Source organism: Galeopterus variegatus, unplaced genomic scaffold, assembly GCF_000696425.1.
Source record: "Galeopterus variegatus unplaced genomic scaffold, G_variegatus-3.0.2 Scaffold25, whole genome shotgun sequence".
Classification (NCBI taxonomy): domain Eukaryota; kingdom Metazoa; phylum Chordata; class Mammalia; order Dermoptera; family Cynocephalidae; genus Galeopterus; species Galeopterus variegatus.
The window spans coordinates 216,717-234,921 of record NW_007726136.1 but is presented as its reverse complement, the minus strand read 5'-3'; positions in this window follow the sequence as shown (position 1 = coordinate 234,921).

Below are 18,205 nucleotides of genomic sequence, written 5' to 3'. Positions count from 1 at the left end.
ACCGTCATAATGCTGCACAGTCGTACTCAATGGCATAGACTCAATTTTGTATAGTTGTTTTCTTCCTTAATTGTATATTGCAAGCAGTTTTCCATGTTGCTATATCATCTTTAAAATTATTTTAATGGCTAAATACATCCTTTAAAAGTTTTCACCAAGACTGTTTTCATATGCTTACTATTTTTTCTCCAAAGAGAGCTCTGCTTACAGCTGGCTACTTTCTGCTGAGTAGCAGCAGCTCAGGAATACATTTGGTGACTGTCAGAGGAAGACTTTTATGGTGGGAAACTGCTCATTCATTCATTCATTCCACTCACAGTGAAGGAGAACCTTTCAAGTGTGGGGCTCACCATCTCAGAGCCCTCCCATGTGTGGAACTTTTCTACACCCCACACTAACACTTGGTTCCCCAATGCTTACCAGATACCTGGGGGTGTAGGGTTTAGCTCCAGCCAGGGGGTCAGGAGACCTAGGTTCTAGTTCCAGCACTGCTAGGAAAGTCCCCCTCTCCTCACCCCACCGCTTAGGGCCACCTGTAAAGGAAGAGGATTGGACTAGACAGCCCAGAACCCTTCCCATCTCTGACGTTTCCTGACTCTTGCTGCCTAGTTCCACGTGTGGTGTCATGGGGCAAAGCAGCAATGCAGGATGTGGGCCTCACTCCCAGGGGGTTTACAATCTAAGTGTTCCTTGGTCCAGAGATTCTTTGCTGTCAGCAAGAGTTGTTCTCAATTTGGGATGGAGAAACCCTCTTTGAGGCCAAAAGCATCGGCTTAATGCCCAGGTATGCCATCCAGGTATTGAGCATCACCTCTCAGTGTGCCGAGCAAATATGCAGTTTTCCCATGCCCTGAGAAAAGCGAGAGCCCCCTTTCTGCCCTCTGGGAGGTCTCCGGATGCTCTTCTGCTCTGGCTTGGAAGTTTCCAATACCCGTCCCCAGCTTAGGGGGCAGACCTCAGAGTTTGTGCTAACTTAACAGGGTTATGAGGCCTGTCCCGAAGGGTGTGGTCAGCAGGGGGTGAAGACTTAAGGGAAAACCCTTCCTTGTGTATACAGTTCTGAGAGGCAACCAGCCTCAGTGGTTAATTCAGATCACGTGGTCCAGATCAGCTCCATCGTCTACCTGTTGTGTGATCCAGGACAAAGTTACCTGACCTCCCTGAGCTTCTGTTGCCCCATCTGTAAAATGCGATTAATAATGCCTGGGGCTGTGAGATAAAGTATGTAAGTCCATCAACATGGTGTCTGGCCTGTGCAGTCTTTATGGGAAATATTATTTTGATTGTGGTTGAGGCTATTTCTCAGTATGGAGACACAAAGTGCAGAAACATCAAGATTTCAGGACAACTATTTTCTGTTGGTAACTTGGCTCACACAATTCATAGGTCTCCTTTGGCATCAGCATGTTTCATAAATGACGTCTTGTTTTAGACAATGTCTCGTAGAGGGGATTTGCAATTAGTCATGGTCACAAAAAAATCTTTGTAGCTACTAATTAAGTCCACTCTTTTCATACCCCACTGACCCATCTAAACCAGATATCTTTTCAAGAAAAAACAAAACCTTACTCTTAGATGATATAAATTTTTATTTTTAAAATTAGGAGTCATTTATTTAACTTAACTTTCTTTAAATAGGACCAAAGTTGAATTTGTCTGTAATCAACAGACAAATAGTTAAAAGAAACAGGATTTAAATTTTATATCTTCAGTGGCTCAGTTAATAGCAATGAGTGGGAATTCTCCCAAGTAGCACAGAATTTGGCACACTGGAAAAATCTCAGGAAGGTAGGCCTGCTCCCAGTAATTGATGTAGGGACATCTCTATTTTGTGGATTCTGTTGACTGCCACCCAGAGAGCTCACGTCCTGTCATCTTCTCCCTCTACCATCTCTCCAGCCTGTTCTGCAGGTGCCAGAGTTGGGGCTGATAAAGTCAGAGCCACCCTCCCAGGGGAGCAGGATCGTTTTTAGATAACAGTAATGACCAGAGTTCTTACATCCAATTGTGGATAAGAGCATGTATGTACCCAAAGCAATAAAACTAATAAGAAATTAACACTGACGTTGGATCCTGAGCTCCCTGCCATACAGAACCAAATACCTGGTCATGAGTCAAGCTGGTATCCTCTTATCCCAGGGCAATAGAGACTCTTTCTCATAGCCACCTGGACCTGCTGGCTAACCTAGTGGTGTCTTGTGCAAGGAGTCCTCTGTTGGGGGGTGTATTAGTCCGTTTCTGTTGCTTATAACAAAGTACCTGAAACTGGGTGATTTATAAAGAAAAACGAAATTTATTGCTTACAGTTTCTGAGGCTGGGAAATCTAAAGTCCATCTCGTGACAACAGTGACCCAGGGTTCTCACATTGCAAGAAGGTGGAAGCAGAGAGAGCAAGAGAGAGAGAGACAGTTCCTCACGCACTGTCCTTTTAAAGCCCTCAGAACCATGCCCCTGACCACCATTTTTAATCCATTCACTACTGCACGGTCCTACAATCTAATCGCCTCTTCAAGGCTCCACCTTTCAGCCACCACAATAGGATTTCCCACCCTCTTAACAGTCACAGTGGGGGCCAAGTTTCTAATATGTAAGATTTTGGGGACACAATTCAAGCTTCAGTGAGTTTCAGGGGACATAATTCAATCCACTAGAGGGGGAGAGGGAGGGAAGGGGTAGGGAGAAGGGGAAACATGAGGAATGGAGATCTCCATCTCAGCGCTAGTGTTGGCAAAAGATCATTCCCAGGAACCACTTGCCCTCCAGGGCAGGGCTGGCAGCCAGTAGCCAACAGTCTTGTATAGTTAATTTATTCTCACAGGGTATATCTGAGGAGTCTTCAAAAAGTTCATGGAAGGATTGTTGTCAGAAGGTGGGCCAAGGGCACATTGTCCATCTGACTGGAAAGGTACTTTGAAGCTGAACAATGAAATAGGCCATTCCATGTGATAAAGCAAAGAACTTTATTACAGGGCAACTCACTCACATAGTACTGGGTCGGTGACCCAAAGGCAAATGCCAAGCTTCTCCACGCATCTCAAGGCTGAACTCAGGTTTATATAGGCAGTTGGTTAACAAGCTTAATGTAACTAGCTCCAAATGTTGATGCAGGTGGCCAGGCCAGCTTACCATCACACGGGTACTTAATCATTCCTTCTTCAGCAGGTTGTTCTAACCACTTTTCTCCTAGTTACTATATAACTTCATGAGAAGGGCCTAAGATGGAGTCAGTTGTGCTCACTGTCTCACAATCGTATTATCTTTTCATTCCATTTTTCCATGAACTTTTCAAAGTATCCTTGTGTAGTATCGAGGCAAACCAATTCTGGTCAACAGAAAATACTTGCAGCTCAAAGAAAGAAAATAGGAAACTCAAAGGAAGAAGGCTCTTTGACTCTGCTTAATGGAGTTAAAACCATCTCATTATTGCATTACAAAGCTGTTCGCCAGAATTCCAGCTACCAAAAAAGATTGCTCGGCAATTGGGAAGTAGTCATTGTGGCCACTTGATAAGGATGCGCTAAACTTTAACTTTGACAGCTGAGACTAGATCTGAGGTAAATGCCAACTTTAAGTATTTTTTATGATAAAATAATGATGTTTAAAATCTGGTTTAGAGGCAACCATCTTTATTCTTGCAAAATGAGCTTCATGTTTTTCAGGCTATGTTGAGGAGTTCGAGAACTTTGTCATAAATGTCAAACACAGTTGCTGCATCCAAACTGACTCCGAGAAGGGGTGGAGCTAAGGCTTTGTACATCCTGCCAAAATAATAGTTCCAGATAAATCAATAAATAAATGAAAATCATATTTAACAGAAAGATAATAATCTTATTCAAGAGAATCATCTTATCATAATGCAGTCTAAGTGTATTAGTCCTTTTCTGTTGCTTATAACAAAATACCTGAAACTGGGTAATTTGTAAAGAATATTTATTGTTTACAATTTTGGAAGCTGGGAATTCCAAAATCCAGGGGATACCTCTAGTGAGGTGACTCTGTAGCACTGCAGGGTGCCACGTGGCAAGAATGGCGGAGCAGAGAGAAGGCTACTTCCTCACTCCTCCTTTTAAAGCCCTCAGAACCACGCTCACAACCACCACTAACTCATCAGTGGATTAATCCTTTTACTTGGAATGGTCCTCTAATCACCTCTTCAAGGCCCCATCTTTCAATAACCATAATAGGATTTCCCACCCTCTTAGCACTTTCACAGTGGGGATTAAGTTTGGGGGGAATATTTGATCCACAGCCCTAAGTCATGTCACCTCTAAAGTACTGGTAATGAAAATGAAATGAAATAAAATACTAGTAATGAACTTGGTCCACAAGAAAGGCACTTGGTCATGATCAATTGGTGCCTGGAGAAAACTAATATAGTTTAATTCAGAAGAATATTTTCCAAAAGTCTTTTTTCTCTAAATAAACTTTTGTCAGCTAATTCTCCAAAGTTAGTGGTGTGATACTTTTTCCCCTCCCAATTGTTAATTTTGTAATTGGAGAACCATTTACATTGCTGGTCCTTTTTATTTGAAGATCTGACATACACAGTCGGCTGTGCTTTCAAACTTGTGGGCTTCCAGACCCTGGGGAAAATGCCGCCACCAGTCACTGTCTCCAATGCCATCAGAGAAAATCCTGAGACGTCATCACTTGAAAAATGAATATTAGAACATTTAAAAAGTTCTATATGCAACCTTGCATACTGATGAGAGGGTGTTAATGTAAATGAGAGCCTGATGGAAACTGCAGGGTACTGTAGAACAATTGCGCATCGTTGTTATTCCCTCAATCCCTCAAAACAAATGGAAGTATGAGCAGTCAGCCTCCTCGCTTGTTGGCTGCAACTCTCTCAGCAGCCAGGGGGAGTGGAGAGGAAAGACTCCTCTGCGTGGACCCAAATCCTAGGCTTATGTTCCTAACCTGCAGTCTTGTTTTTACTACGTCAACCAGGGTGGCCCCTGCTCCAAATGCTGCATAATGACTGGATTTATTCTTTTCCCTGAATCGTTCTTTGAAAATGGAATAACCTAAAAATTTAGATTTGATGTTGGCATTGGGTCACGTATTCACTTGGGCCATTTCCACTGCAGATGATCAGCCTGATGGCATGAAAACACAGCTTTGGTTCCCATTCCATCTGGGCTCCATTTAAAAGTTTCTCTTCATTCATGCCCACCCCTGATTCTTTCATAATTCAGTTTTTCTGTGGCTTATGTAGGTATGCCACGGCCTCAGGTCATCCCAGATAATTGACTGATGGATAATAATAGTGATGACCAATCACACTGGGCTGTGATACACGGTTCATAAAGTAAGTGACTTCCCATCTATTTCTCATCAGATCCTCACAAAGAAACCTGAAGAGGCTGGTATTATCACTAACTCCATTTTACAGAGGAGATGCTGGCCTTGAGGTCAAAGAGACCAGCGTTCAAATCCTTGCTCTGCCACTTACTGTGTGACCTTGGTCAAGTTACTTAGCCTCTCTGTGCCTCTGTTCTCTTAGCTTGGAGTCATGTTGTCCACACTGTCTTTGTGATCCACAGTTCCCTTTTCTGGTGCTGATTTCCCATCCCATGCTCTGGAATAAAGGAGGTCGGTGACATTCTCATGGTTTTTAATTGACCAATACATGTTGGGGGGACTTCCTCCTCTCAGCGAGTGTAGAGACATCCCAGGAGTGCCTCTGTAGGCATGGGTTTCTGCATATCGGGTCGGAAGGTAACTGCCAAATTTAGGACTGAAGTTTTTGAAGGTCTTTATCAAATTCCAAATCACTGTTTCCTAAAAAGCCTGAACCACTGTCTTGCCAGGATGCTGCCTCAGCCTCAGTGCAATATGTGGGACAACTAAAGGACAGTATGCGATTCTTGTTCCTTCTCTGTCACTCAGTAGCTGTGTGGCTCTGGGAAAGTTACTTAACTTCTCTGATCATCATTTTCCTGTAAATCAAATGAAGAACATTTTTCTTGCTGGGTTGTTGTGAAGATAAAATCTGATATTTGTATGTAAAGCACCTGGCATGGTGTCTGATGTAGTAGGTACCCAATAAATAGTAGCTAGTTTTTTTAAAAAATGGATTAGTTTCTAATATTCTGATAAAAACCTTCCGTGAATGAAGAGAAAATAATGAAAAGTAGCACCAGAGCTTTAAAAAAGCACAAATTTCAAAGTAATTCATCCACATTTGTTGAGTAGCTATCATGTAGCAGGCAGGGTGGAGAGACAGGTCAAGCTACGATGACAGTGTCAAGCTACAATGACAGTGTCACAGTGCTGTCACATAGCAGGCATGGTAGGGAGACAGGCGAAGCTACAATGACAGAGTCACAGTGCTGTGATTAAGGCAAGAACAGACAGCTGTGAGAACAGCCTTGGGGAATCAGGGAAAGCTTCCTGGAGGGGGCGACACCTAAGCTGCGACATGAAGGTCAATGATGACGATATTAGAAATAAGTATAACCAATTAGTGGCACCTACTATGGAACATGAGTGGAAATTAGGGTAGTCGAGGAAAAGAGTAGGCAGGACATTCTAGGGAGGTGGAAAAGACTAGGGAGGTGCAAATAAACAGATGCTTGAAAGCACAGGGTGCTTTTAGGCAAGTGCAGATGGGGTGGGGACTTGGAGGCAGGCAGAGATTAAAACTGGTGGCCTGAAGGCCAGATAGGAGGCCAATTCCAGCTAGATCCATGAGAGACTGAGCTAAGACATGAAAATAGGAATAGCAAAGAAAGGACAGGGTCCAGACATGCCTAGGGGTTAAATGGCTTGGTGACTGATTAGTTACACAGGATGAGGGAGAGAACGGAATCAAGAAAGGCTCCCAGGCTTCTGTCTTGAGTTGCGAGGTGAATGGTGGGGCCATTTGCTGAGAGGGAATGTGGGGGGAGATGGGGCTCTTCAAATGAGGGCAGGGTGGGGAGTGAAGGTGGTGAGATGAGTGTGCGGAGCCTGTGAGCAGAGAAAGGCTGGGCTATAGCCAGGAGCCAGCAGAGAGGCGGTGGTGGGAGCCATGGCATTGCATGGGAGTTTGAAGAGTGTGGAGCAAGGGGTCAAGGCTTGAGTCCTGGGAAACACCAACACTTCCAGGTGGAGTGAACAGACTAAGAAGAAAGCATTGAGGGGCTGGAGGAAGCCTGGAAAGCGTGGTGTCATGGATGCCAAGGTAGAAGAATGTTTCGAGGCACTGAGCCAGCAGGTCAAATGCTCCAGAGAGTCAACCAAGAAAGGGAAAGCACCCTCCAGACTGGGCAATTAGGCAGTCATCAGTGACACTTTGCCAAAAACAATTTCCACAGAGCATTGGAGGAAGAAGTCAAGAAATGTAGAGGCTTATTTTTAAAGAGGCCCAGCTTATCTTAGGCTGTCTTTTGAAAATATTAACTTCTGGGCCGACCCCGTGGCGTACTCGGGAGAGTGTGGCGCTGGGAGCGCAGCAGTGCTCCTGCCGCGGGTTCGGATCCTATATAGGGATGGCCGGTGCGCTCACTGGCTGAGCGCAGTGCGGCCGGTCTCAAAAAAAAAAAAAAAAAAAAAAAAAAAAAAGAAAATATTAACTTCTGTTCTCTGTTGGTACATACTCTGCCCCAAAGACTAAGAAATAAGAGTAAAAAAAATTAAAAATGGATTTTTGTTTGTTTTTTTCCCCCTTTTTGTCTTTTTTTATACTGACCGGTAATGGGATCGCAACCCTCGGTGTTGCGCCTGCACCGCGCTTGGGAACCGGTCTCCACATGGGATCCGAACCCTCGGTGGGAGGGCCGCCGCACTCCCAAGTGGCGCACTCTCCAGTGCGCCACCGGGCCGGCCCTTAAAAATGGATTTGTAAATGACTTATAATTGCATAATAGAAAACCCAAGGTATTTACCACAAATCTTAATAAGAAATAGTTTAATTTTTTCTTTCTTTTTAAAAACTTTTTACTATGAAAAACTTAATATCTATGCAATAAATCCAGCTACAACAATCAACAATTCATGGCCAATCTTTATGCTCCTCACTTACTTTCTGTCTTCCCTGAATTATTTTGAGTAAATCCCTGTATCATAGCATTCACCTGTATATATTTCAGTATGTGTCTCTAAAAGATAAGAACTCTTTTATGAAAGGCATAACCACAGTATAATAACATTTTAAAAATCAGTAATAATTCCTTAATATAATCAGATATTAAACATGTTAAAATTTCTCCAATTCTCTCCCCCTCCCTCTTTCTTTCTTACAATTGATTTGTTTACATCAGGATCCAAACAAGTTCTGCTTGTTGCATTGGTCGCTATGTCAGCTGTCTCTTAAGTTCTTTTAATCTATAGCTTCCCCCTTCATCTAATTTTTTTCCCCTTTACCCCAGAAAGTTTCCCAAGGTCTGGATTTGCTGGCTCCATCCCAGTAGTGTCACTTATTTATTTTTTTTCCTTTTTGTCTTTTTTCGTGACCGGCAACAGATCGCAACCCTCAGTGTCACACCCGTACCGGACCGGGATGGCAACGGGATTGCAACCCTCGATGTTGCACCCGCACCTCGCTCAGCCAGTGAGCGGCCAGTCTGTATGTGGGATCCGAACCCTCGGCGGGAGCGCCCTGTAGCAGTGCGCCACCGGGCCGGCCCCCAGTAGTGTCATTTAACATGTTCCACTGTCCCCTGAATTTCCTGGTGATTGGGGAGGTTGGATCCTGAAGCTTGGTCTCACTCAGGTTAGATTTGGCTTCAGAGGTGTATGTTCTCACTGCAGGAGGCCCATTATGTCTGATCGTCTCTCTGTTATGCTACCGGACACTGATGATCATTTGCTAGATCCATTGTTTCAATAGGGGTTTGCAAAATACCATATTTTAATTATCTCATTCCCTCCTTATTTACTAGCTGGGATACTTCAACAGGCAGAAATGTTCCCTCCTCAGCTATTTATGGTCACCCTGAGGAACAATTCATGTAGGAAAGACAGGATAAATGCTTTACTCTTCCCTTTTACTTACTAGTTTTAGAAAAATGAATTGTTTCCCTATCATCTTCCAAAGAGACTGAGAGTTTGTTTGCTTTTGTTTCATTGTCATTGTGTTTTGTGTGTGTGTGTGTGGGGTACGATTTAGTTTCTTTCTCTTTCTTGTTTGCATTTTTGTTCTATCAGTGGATTTTGTTTTTTCTTGTGTGTTCTTAGTAGTGTTTATCATTTTTCAGATTCCAGATGCAAGACTCCCTTGTGTATTTCTTGCAGGGCTGGTCATGTGGTGGTGAACTCACACAGTTTTTGTTTGTCTGGAGAATACACTATTTCTCACTCATTTCTGAAGGATAGCCTTGCTGGGTGTACTATTCTTGGCTGGCATTTTTTTTCTTTTAGTATTTTGAATATATCATCCCATTTACTTCTGGCCTGTCGAGTTTCTGTTGAGAAGTCTGCTGTTAGTCTGATTGGGGCTCCCTCATAGGTGACTTGATGGTTTTCTCTTGCTTTTTTTAAGATTCTCTCTTTGTCTTTGAGCTTTGCCAGTTTGACTGTAATGTATCCTGGAGAGGAGAGTTGAATCTGTTTGGGGATCTTTGAGCCTCCTGGATCTGAAAGTCTGTGTCTCTTGCTGTACCTGGGAAATTTTCCATTATTACTTCATTGAACAGGTTTTCCATGCCTTTTTCTTTTTTCCTCCCTTTCTGGAACACCCATGATTCGAATATTTTTGTGCTTAAGGTTGTCTGCTAGTTCTCTTAGATATCTTCATTTTTTAAAATTCCTTTTTCCTTTTCTTTGTTCATCTGGGTTATTTCTAGAAGACTATCTTCAAGATCAGAAATTCTTTCTTCTGCTTGTTCTAGCCTGCTGCTTAAGCTCTTGGTAGTATTTTTTATTTCATTGAATGGAGCTTTCAGTTCCATGAGTTCTGCTACATTCTTTTCTAAGGTGTTAATCTCTTTGTAAATTTCCTCCTTCATATCCTGGATTTTTTTCCTCACTTCATTATGTTGTCAAACTGAGTCTTCTCTTATCTCATTGAGTTTCCTTGAGATTGTTTCTCAGAATTTCTTTTCAGCCATTTCAAGGGTTTCTTGCTCTATAGGGTCTTGTATTTGAGAATTACTGTATTCTTTTGGTGGTGTCATATTTTCTTGGATTTTTGTATTTCTAGTGTCTCTACATTGCTGTCTAGACATTTGGTAGAGCAGTTGCTTCTTCTGTTACTCTAGAGTGTGCTTTGAGGAAAGAGACTTCCTCTTCTTTTTCTGGTCTCTGCTGGTGACTTTCCTTGTGTCAATGCACTCTAGGGTCTGGTGGGCCACCTGCACAGGGGTTGTAGCTACTGCTGTGGTGGTGAGCTGCTTTTGTGGCAGCTGTGGCTGTGGTGGTGGCTGTTGTGGGCCACCTGCATGGAAGTGGTGTTTCAGGCATGCTCCTTGCCTGCATCCAGTCAGGGAACAACCAACTCTTTATGGGATGCCCCAGTATAGCCTGTTTCTTGGCTTGAGATCTCAGAAGTTTGTTTCTATTACTTGCTTCCTTAAAAAGCTTAACTAATATATGTTGAAGGAAAGAGTAAGTGGCTCTGCTGGGATTAGACAGTGCAGGGAACATTGCCTTTGAATGTGAAGCAGGGCTTTAAGTAAGCAACAGGATAACTTCTTGCTTATATTCAAACTCCTGCTCTCCACTATGCAAGAGTCCCCTCTCAGGAACTGTTCCTGCCCCTCCATGCAATTCAGTGGGAACCACCATATTTGCAACATTGGGTTCCTCTCCTCCTCAGTCCCCACTCCAGTTGACTGGATCAGGAGTGAGCAGCTAAGAGAAGTTGGGCCAATGAGCCCCTCTCCTGAGGAATTAGGACTGGGGACTAGGAGATTTCAGTTCCACCTGGCTGTTCTCAAGTGGAGAAGATGTAGGATTTGGAGTGTGGGTGGGTTATTGCTATGCAGACTGGAAACAGCCAGTTGGCAGCCAGAGAAAAAGTGGATGCCACTCTACCAAGACAGAGAGAGAAGAGAGGATGCCCTGCATTTCCTGCCGCTCTCCCGTGGCTCTGGCTAGTTTCTGTGGCCCTTATTCTTCATTCCTCTGCTCACTGACTCCTAGTGGGTTTCTGTGGCAGCCACCCAAGAGAGGTGTAACCCACAGGCATGGCCGCTTGACTGGACAAGTGGGTTACCCCTGAGTGGGACCTTGATGGAGAAATAGATGTTTGCTGGGTAGAAGGGTGTGTGTAGGGGGTATTCCCAGCAGTAGCAAAGCACACACAAAGCAAGGTTTCTCAAAGAGCCAAATCTGTTTCCAAAACTATGAAGGATTGAGTGTGGATCCCTATAAAAGATGTGACAATCTCAAATCAAAGCGAAGGAGGACTTATTATAACCATGTAAGACAGGTGTTCTGTTGGCAATCTCAACAATTATGACACTGTTAACATGTGTTGAGTGCTTATAATGAGTGATAATAAAAATGTTATTGTCCCCATTTTACAGGTGAGGAAACTGGACTTGGAGAAATCACACAGATAGGATTCAGACCCAAGCAGCACATAACCCCTAAAACCACTCCACCCCAACATTTAGTAGCAAAGAGAGATGCTCTATGGAGAAACTGAGGCACAGAGTTAATAACTTGTTCACAGTGACTCAGTGTCAGATTTAGAGACTGAGCTTAAGTTTTTCAAATCAGACCCGAGACTTTAATGCCTTAATCTTGGGACGTCTGTTTCCAATGATGACTTGAACTCTATTCTTTGCCTCTAAGTTTGGAAGAGCACTGGTCCCAGGTGAATGCCAAAAAGGGTCTTTCGTACTGAAGAACCACAATCAGCATCTCAGCTTCCCGAATGCAGAAGAGTAAAGGGAAATTATGAAGTCGATGCTGTGAGATGATTTGCTGTGTGGGTTTCCTAACCACCCTGCATCTGAGGGTTCTTGTTGTACCTGATTGTGGTTTTTGGAATGTATCCTGTCAACACAGGCCCAAGGCCCCCGTAGAGTACCTGGACTCCGTGCTCCTGGATGGCCACAGTGCTCCACAGAGGCGGAGGAGACAGGTTCCACTGTTGCTTGCCTAGCCCAACATCCATGGCCAGTCCCCAGGGCCTCCCTTGCCTACCTCCAATATAGAGGCTACGTGAGCTAAATTTGTTCTCAGCCTTCCTTACAGAAAGGGGGTGGCTACGTGACTCAGTTCTGGCTAACAAGGCAAAAGCAGAAGCCAGCTGGGGTTTTCTGGAAAAGACTTCCACCATTTACTCTCCTTCCTCCTGCCTTGACAATGGCTGAGGTGTTTGGAGCTGCAGCAGCCTCTGGAGACCATGGGGAAAGTCCAAGAAAAGTGCACAGATACTAGTGCCAACCCTGGGGACCCCCAGAGCAAACCCAGCAATCAATTAACTCTAGACTTCCCATTAGTGAGAAAAATAAGCCCTTATTTGTTCAAGCTGCTGTTGAGTCTGCTAATCCTTAGACTGGAGTGTATACTGACTGATCACCCCATCTCAGAGCCAGGGTGTGGAGCCAGAGACTAATCAGCTGGCCCAATGTTTCTCTCTCACTCTCTCTCTCGTTTTTACCCCAGAATGCTTTATCAAACAAAATCTTATGGGAGTGTTGTGATTAAGTAAAAATTGGAGGAAGAGCTCCTTTGGCCAAAGCAGGATATCCAGGAACAGAGCTCCACCCATATTTCCCATGATTTTCTCCAACCTCCTCATTATACAGATGGGAAAACTGAGGACTACCATGCAGTAGGTACATGCATCAGGTGATCTGGGGCAGAGTCAGTGAGGGTGTCAGGCTTCAGCCCTTACAGGGAGCTCTCCCATCCCCTTAGAACAGAACTTTACATGTTACAATGTACATTTCATGACAAGGGTCTCACATGAGGAAACTGGGGCACAGAAATATGAACTGACTTGCCAGAGGTCACACAGCTAATGAATTACGGATGATTAATTGGATCTCAGAGTTTGAGATCCTGAAGCAGGATCTGTTGCCTCAAACTATTTTTCACCTGGAAATTCATTCATGAATTTTGGCAAGCCTTTTAAAAGATGTAAAGATTAAGAAGCCTTTCACCAATGCCCTTGAAGCAGGGAGGATTTGCATGTTCTTCCAACTATAGGGAACAGAATACAGACATCCATGCCTCCAGCAATCCCTCCTGTTCAGGAGAAATCATTTGATTCTTGGTCAGTCAGCAAAGGCACATTTATTTTTATTGCACCTCAGGCCTGTGGCACTGGGGCTTGTGTGTAGGGGTCATTCATTTATTCATCCATACAGCGAATGTTTACTGGGCTCCTATTTACAGTGCCAGGGACTGTGCTAGGCACTGATATCAGAAGTGAATAAGCCAGAGCTCTGTCCTCTTGGAGCTCAATGCAGAGGCAGACAGTACACATGAACAACAAAACCATTTCAGATACTGGAAAGTGCCCTGATGGAAACAGAATGATGTGCTAGCGAGGGTCAGGACCTGCAGCTGGCAACTTGAGATTGGGTTGTCCGAGAAGGCCTTTTTGATGGATGGGCTGACACTTAAACTGAGGTTAAGGTGAGCAATGAGAAGGCGGCGGTCATGCGGGTTTCTGGGCGAAACAGCTTCATTTTTAGTGAACAGAGAAAAGACCAGTGTGACCGGAGAAAAGGGGAAGGTTGTACAAGCTGAGATCAGAGAGGTGGACTGGAGTCAAATCATGTAATGATGTGTAGACCACGGTAGAGTTCAAACCAGCTCTGGAGACAGGCATACAATAGGGAGTGGGTGGGTAGCCAGGGAGGCTGTCCTCCAGCCCATTCATTGAAACAGTCCGGAGGGCAAGGGGCGTGGCCCGAGGGCCTGCGCTCTAGCCAATCACAGGCTGGGGGCGTGGCCGGCAGGTCCGCCTCTCCCGCCCATCTGCTCCCTGTCCATTTGCTCCCCCACGTCCTCGATGAAATTGGTTACTCTCCTGTTTCCTCGACAACCGGGAGAGCGGAGGAGGGACCATTGAACCGCGATCCTGACTCCTGGAAGGAAGCGGTGGGAGAAACTGGCCCGCACCTTCCAGTATCGACATCCCGGGCGGTGGTCTCGGCTTGGTTGGGACCGCGGCGGTGGCCAGGGGGCGGGCCGGGGGCCACGGCGAGGAGTGTGGCGAGCCCCAGAGTCCCGGGGGCCGGCTGTGCAGAGAGGGTCAAGTCCAGTCTCGCCACCGGTGGACCCTGACCTCATGAATCGTCGGTGAATTCTGAACGACGTTTGCGGAGGTGGGCCGGGCGGACGTCTGGGCGTCTCTGCCCAGCCCCTATATACATGAGTTACTAAACGTAGCTTTTTAAGACGTAAATGATACCAGTTTATAGGTATTGCCTGCCCTTCCACTTGCTTTTTCACTTTACTGTCTTGAAGCGTGTTCACGACAGACGTGAAGATACATCCTAGTCATTAAATTGCTGCATGACGTGGAATTACCAGCGATTACGTCATCCATTCCAAGCTGATGGGCTGTTCAGTTGGTTATAATTTTCTGCCATTACCAACAGCCCTTCAGTAAACGACTTTGCCATTTCTCCTTGAATCTGTGTTTCTCTAAGGTTTTATTCTTCAGTCACAGGCGCGCTATTGCTTACATAGATGAGTGACCAAGTTAGGTTGTGATATAGAAAGATTCTGATGGGGGGGCCGGCCCGGTGGCGCACTGGATAGTGCGCCGCTTGGGAAGCGCGGCAGCACTCCCGCCCGAGGGTTCGGATCCCACATACAGACCGGTTCCCGCTCACTGGCTGAGCGAGGTGCGGGAGCAACACCGAGGTTTGCAATCCCGTTGCCGGTCCCTGGTCCGGTACGGGGGCAACACTGAGGGTTGCGATCCGTTGCCGGACACGGAAAAAAAAAAAAAAAAAAAAAAAAAAAAAAAAAAAAAGATTCTGATGGGGACAGATTGGAAGGAAGGGGCTGGGTAAATGCTCTAGGAATGGCTTTGGCTGACAATGTGTGCAGGCCTTGGGTTCAGAGCTGTTTTTGGTCTCAGCTTTGCCTGTATCTTCTTGGAATGGCAGGACCTCCGCCCCTTCCCGGCCTTATTTTCCCTGTCTGTGAAGAGAGGACATTGAGGTAGTGGTGAGACCGGCTAGTGAGGTGATTTGTAAGGTTTGTTCTTGCTGAAAATGCCTTCTGTTACCAGTCGCGGTCTAAAATACACAATAGAGTTGGCTAAATTAATTGCATGGTTGTATCAGAGTCATAAATCTTGTGTTCTCAATGGCTACTTCGAAAAGACACATTTGTCTTAATACTCGGTAAGAAGGGTCAAAACAAAACAAAACACACCTTACTCTGAAACACTTGCTTACTGTAAACAAAGGTAGAATCATTTCCAAACAAGACTTTGTTTTAATTCATTCAACAAATAGTGTCTCCTCTGTGCCTGCAACAGTTCTAGGCACTGGGAATCTACAATTAACAAAGCAAAAATTCATGTTCTCAAGGAGCTTACAGTACACTGGAGCATTTAAGATTGTGTGTGTGTGTGTGTGTGTGTGTGCACCTTTTTTTTTTTTAATCTGTGCTTTTGCAAATGTGGAGAAATAGTAATCAGATTAGTTTTCTGAGCACCACCAAGGGAAGTCACACAATGTGATTTCTCTCCATGTCTGATATTCAGCCAATGAACTAATAAGATTCTGTGGTTTCAAATTGCAAATGAAAATCTCTGTGGGTCCCCTCTCTGAAATAGCTGTTTAGGTAATATGTATAAAGGGATACATATCTATCAAAGAAAAGGGATATTTTGTGTTTATAAACAATTGCTTCTTTCAATTTATGGTTGGTGACATTTTTTCTGAAACAATGACATCCATCATTCTAAAAACATAAATATTTATTCATATTTTTCTATTCTCTTAAGGAATTCAATTTTACACAGCAGCATATCAAAGCTAAACATAATAAAATAGAAGTTTTCATTGACCCTCTTTTCCAAATGCTCTTGGGCTTAATGGAATTACAGTATAATTGACTCCCAATTATTTTGCAGTGGGAGACAATATGTAGCAATTAAATAATATATAGTAATTAAGAACAGGGCTCTGCAGGCACAGAGAGACAAATATGCATGTCCTCACTCATGAGTGTGACGGGAAAAAATAAGCACATAAAAGAAGGAAAGGTACAACAATCACAATGATACATTGAACTTTCAAAAAGAGAGAATGGAACTGAGGTTATCAGAGATGGGAAAGGAGGGGAGTAGGTAAAGAAGGAATTGGTAAAGGGCCATGAAAAATGAGTACATTGTATAATGTAGAATATACTAATTATTCTGATTCGAGCATCACATATTTCACACAGGTATTGATATTCAACTCCATACCCCACAGATATATACAATCAACTATGTTTCAATAAAAAATAAATAAAATCCGAATTTCAGTAAGGTAGATGAGAGATGCACTTTTGGGTGCTTCAATTCAGTGAAGTAAACTAAATTCTGAAATAGGAATGATGTGTCTTAGTCGTTTACATAATTTTATACTGATGTTTTGGACCTTTTCCCAATAGGTTTTCATTTCATTTGAAATCAGAATTTCAGCCAGGTAGATGAGAGATGCACTTTCAGCTACTTTGTTTTAGTGAATCATACTAAATTCTAAACTAGGAACGATGCATTCTTTTCTTTCACGTAAGTTTTATACTGATGAGTCTACATCATTACTTTAATGCTGCTAATCAATGAGTTTCATGTATGCATTTAAAATTTGAATTTCAGCAAATTAGATAAAAGATGCATTTTCATGTGCTTCATTTAAGTGAATTAGGGGCCAGGGTGGGGTGGTGGGGAGAACAGGGCTCTGGAATTTGGTTGGTTTTGATACCCACTTCCAGCACTTCCTCAACGTGTGACCTTGGGTAGGTTAGTCTCACTAAGCCTCAGTTTCCTTATCTCTAAAAGAGGGATAAAAGTAGTCTCTGCCTTCTACAGCTATTGTGAGGACTAAATGAAATGATGTGAATTCATGTCTAGCAAATAGTGAACACTCAACCAGTGACCACTTTAATTATCTGTCTGGCATGGGCTGGGTGGGAGAAGTGAGGGGACTGGATTCTTCCCATTTCATCATGAGGGTGGGGGAACGAGTCCTGGGTGTGAATCAGGAAACTACAGTATTGGCTGTGCCACTAATGGGGTAAATGATTCTGGGCAAGTCATCTTCCTTTTTTGAAACCGTTTCCTTATTTACTAAACAAGATAAAAGCCAATATTTATTGAACACCCATGGGCCAGGCTTATGTGTTGTATTGCATGTATTATATAACTTATTCCTCCATTCACACACAGTAGCTGACAATCAGGGAGGTTAAATACCTACCCAAAGGCACAGAGAAGGTACTCAGCAGGCCATGGCTCAAACCCAGGCAGCGCGGTGTTCACATTTATGCTCAGCATCACAGACCCTAATCCCAAGATTTATACCTCAGGGACCTTAGTGATAGGGGACTGCTCAGCCCCTCCCATTCTACAAACTGCAGAAACTAAGGCCTGAATAAGGTAAGGAACTTATTCAGGGTCACACAAACTAGTGGCTTAAATGGACTGAGAGCCCAGGCTTTAGAGTCAAAGGTCCATTCCTGCCCTTGCATTGTCACTTTGCCCGTGGTGAGGGCTCACACCTCGGTTTGAGCACAACTCTACTTTCCTTATGTGCTTATACTTAGTTCAGGCTGTGATAACAGAATACCATAGACTGAGTGGCCTTTAAACAACAGAAGTTTACTTCCCACAGTTCTGGAGGCTGGCAGTCTGAGGTTAGGGTGCCAGCATGGTCGGGTTCCGGTGAGGGCCCTCTTCTGGGTTGCAGAGGGCTGCCTTGTTGTGTCCTTCCATGGAGAAGAGCAGAAAGAGAGCTCTTTGGAGCCTCTTTTATAAGGGCACTAATTCCATTGATGAGGGCCCCACCCTCATGACATAATTACCTCCCAAAGGTCCCATCTCCAAGTACCATCACATTGGGGATTAGAATTCAGTATATGAGGGCCGGCCTGGTGGCGCACTGGATAGTGCGCCGCTTGGGAAGCGCGGCGGCGCTCCCGCCCGAGGGTTCGGATCCCACATACAGACCGGTTCCTGCTCACTGGCTGAGCGAGGCGCGGAAGCAACGCCGAGGGTTGCAATCCCGTTGCCGGTCCCCGGTCCGGTACGGGGGCAACACTGAGGGTTGCGATCCGTTGCCGGACACGGAAAAAGACAAAAGACAA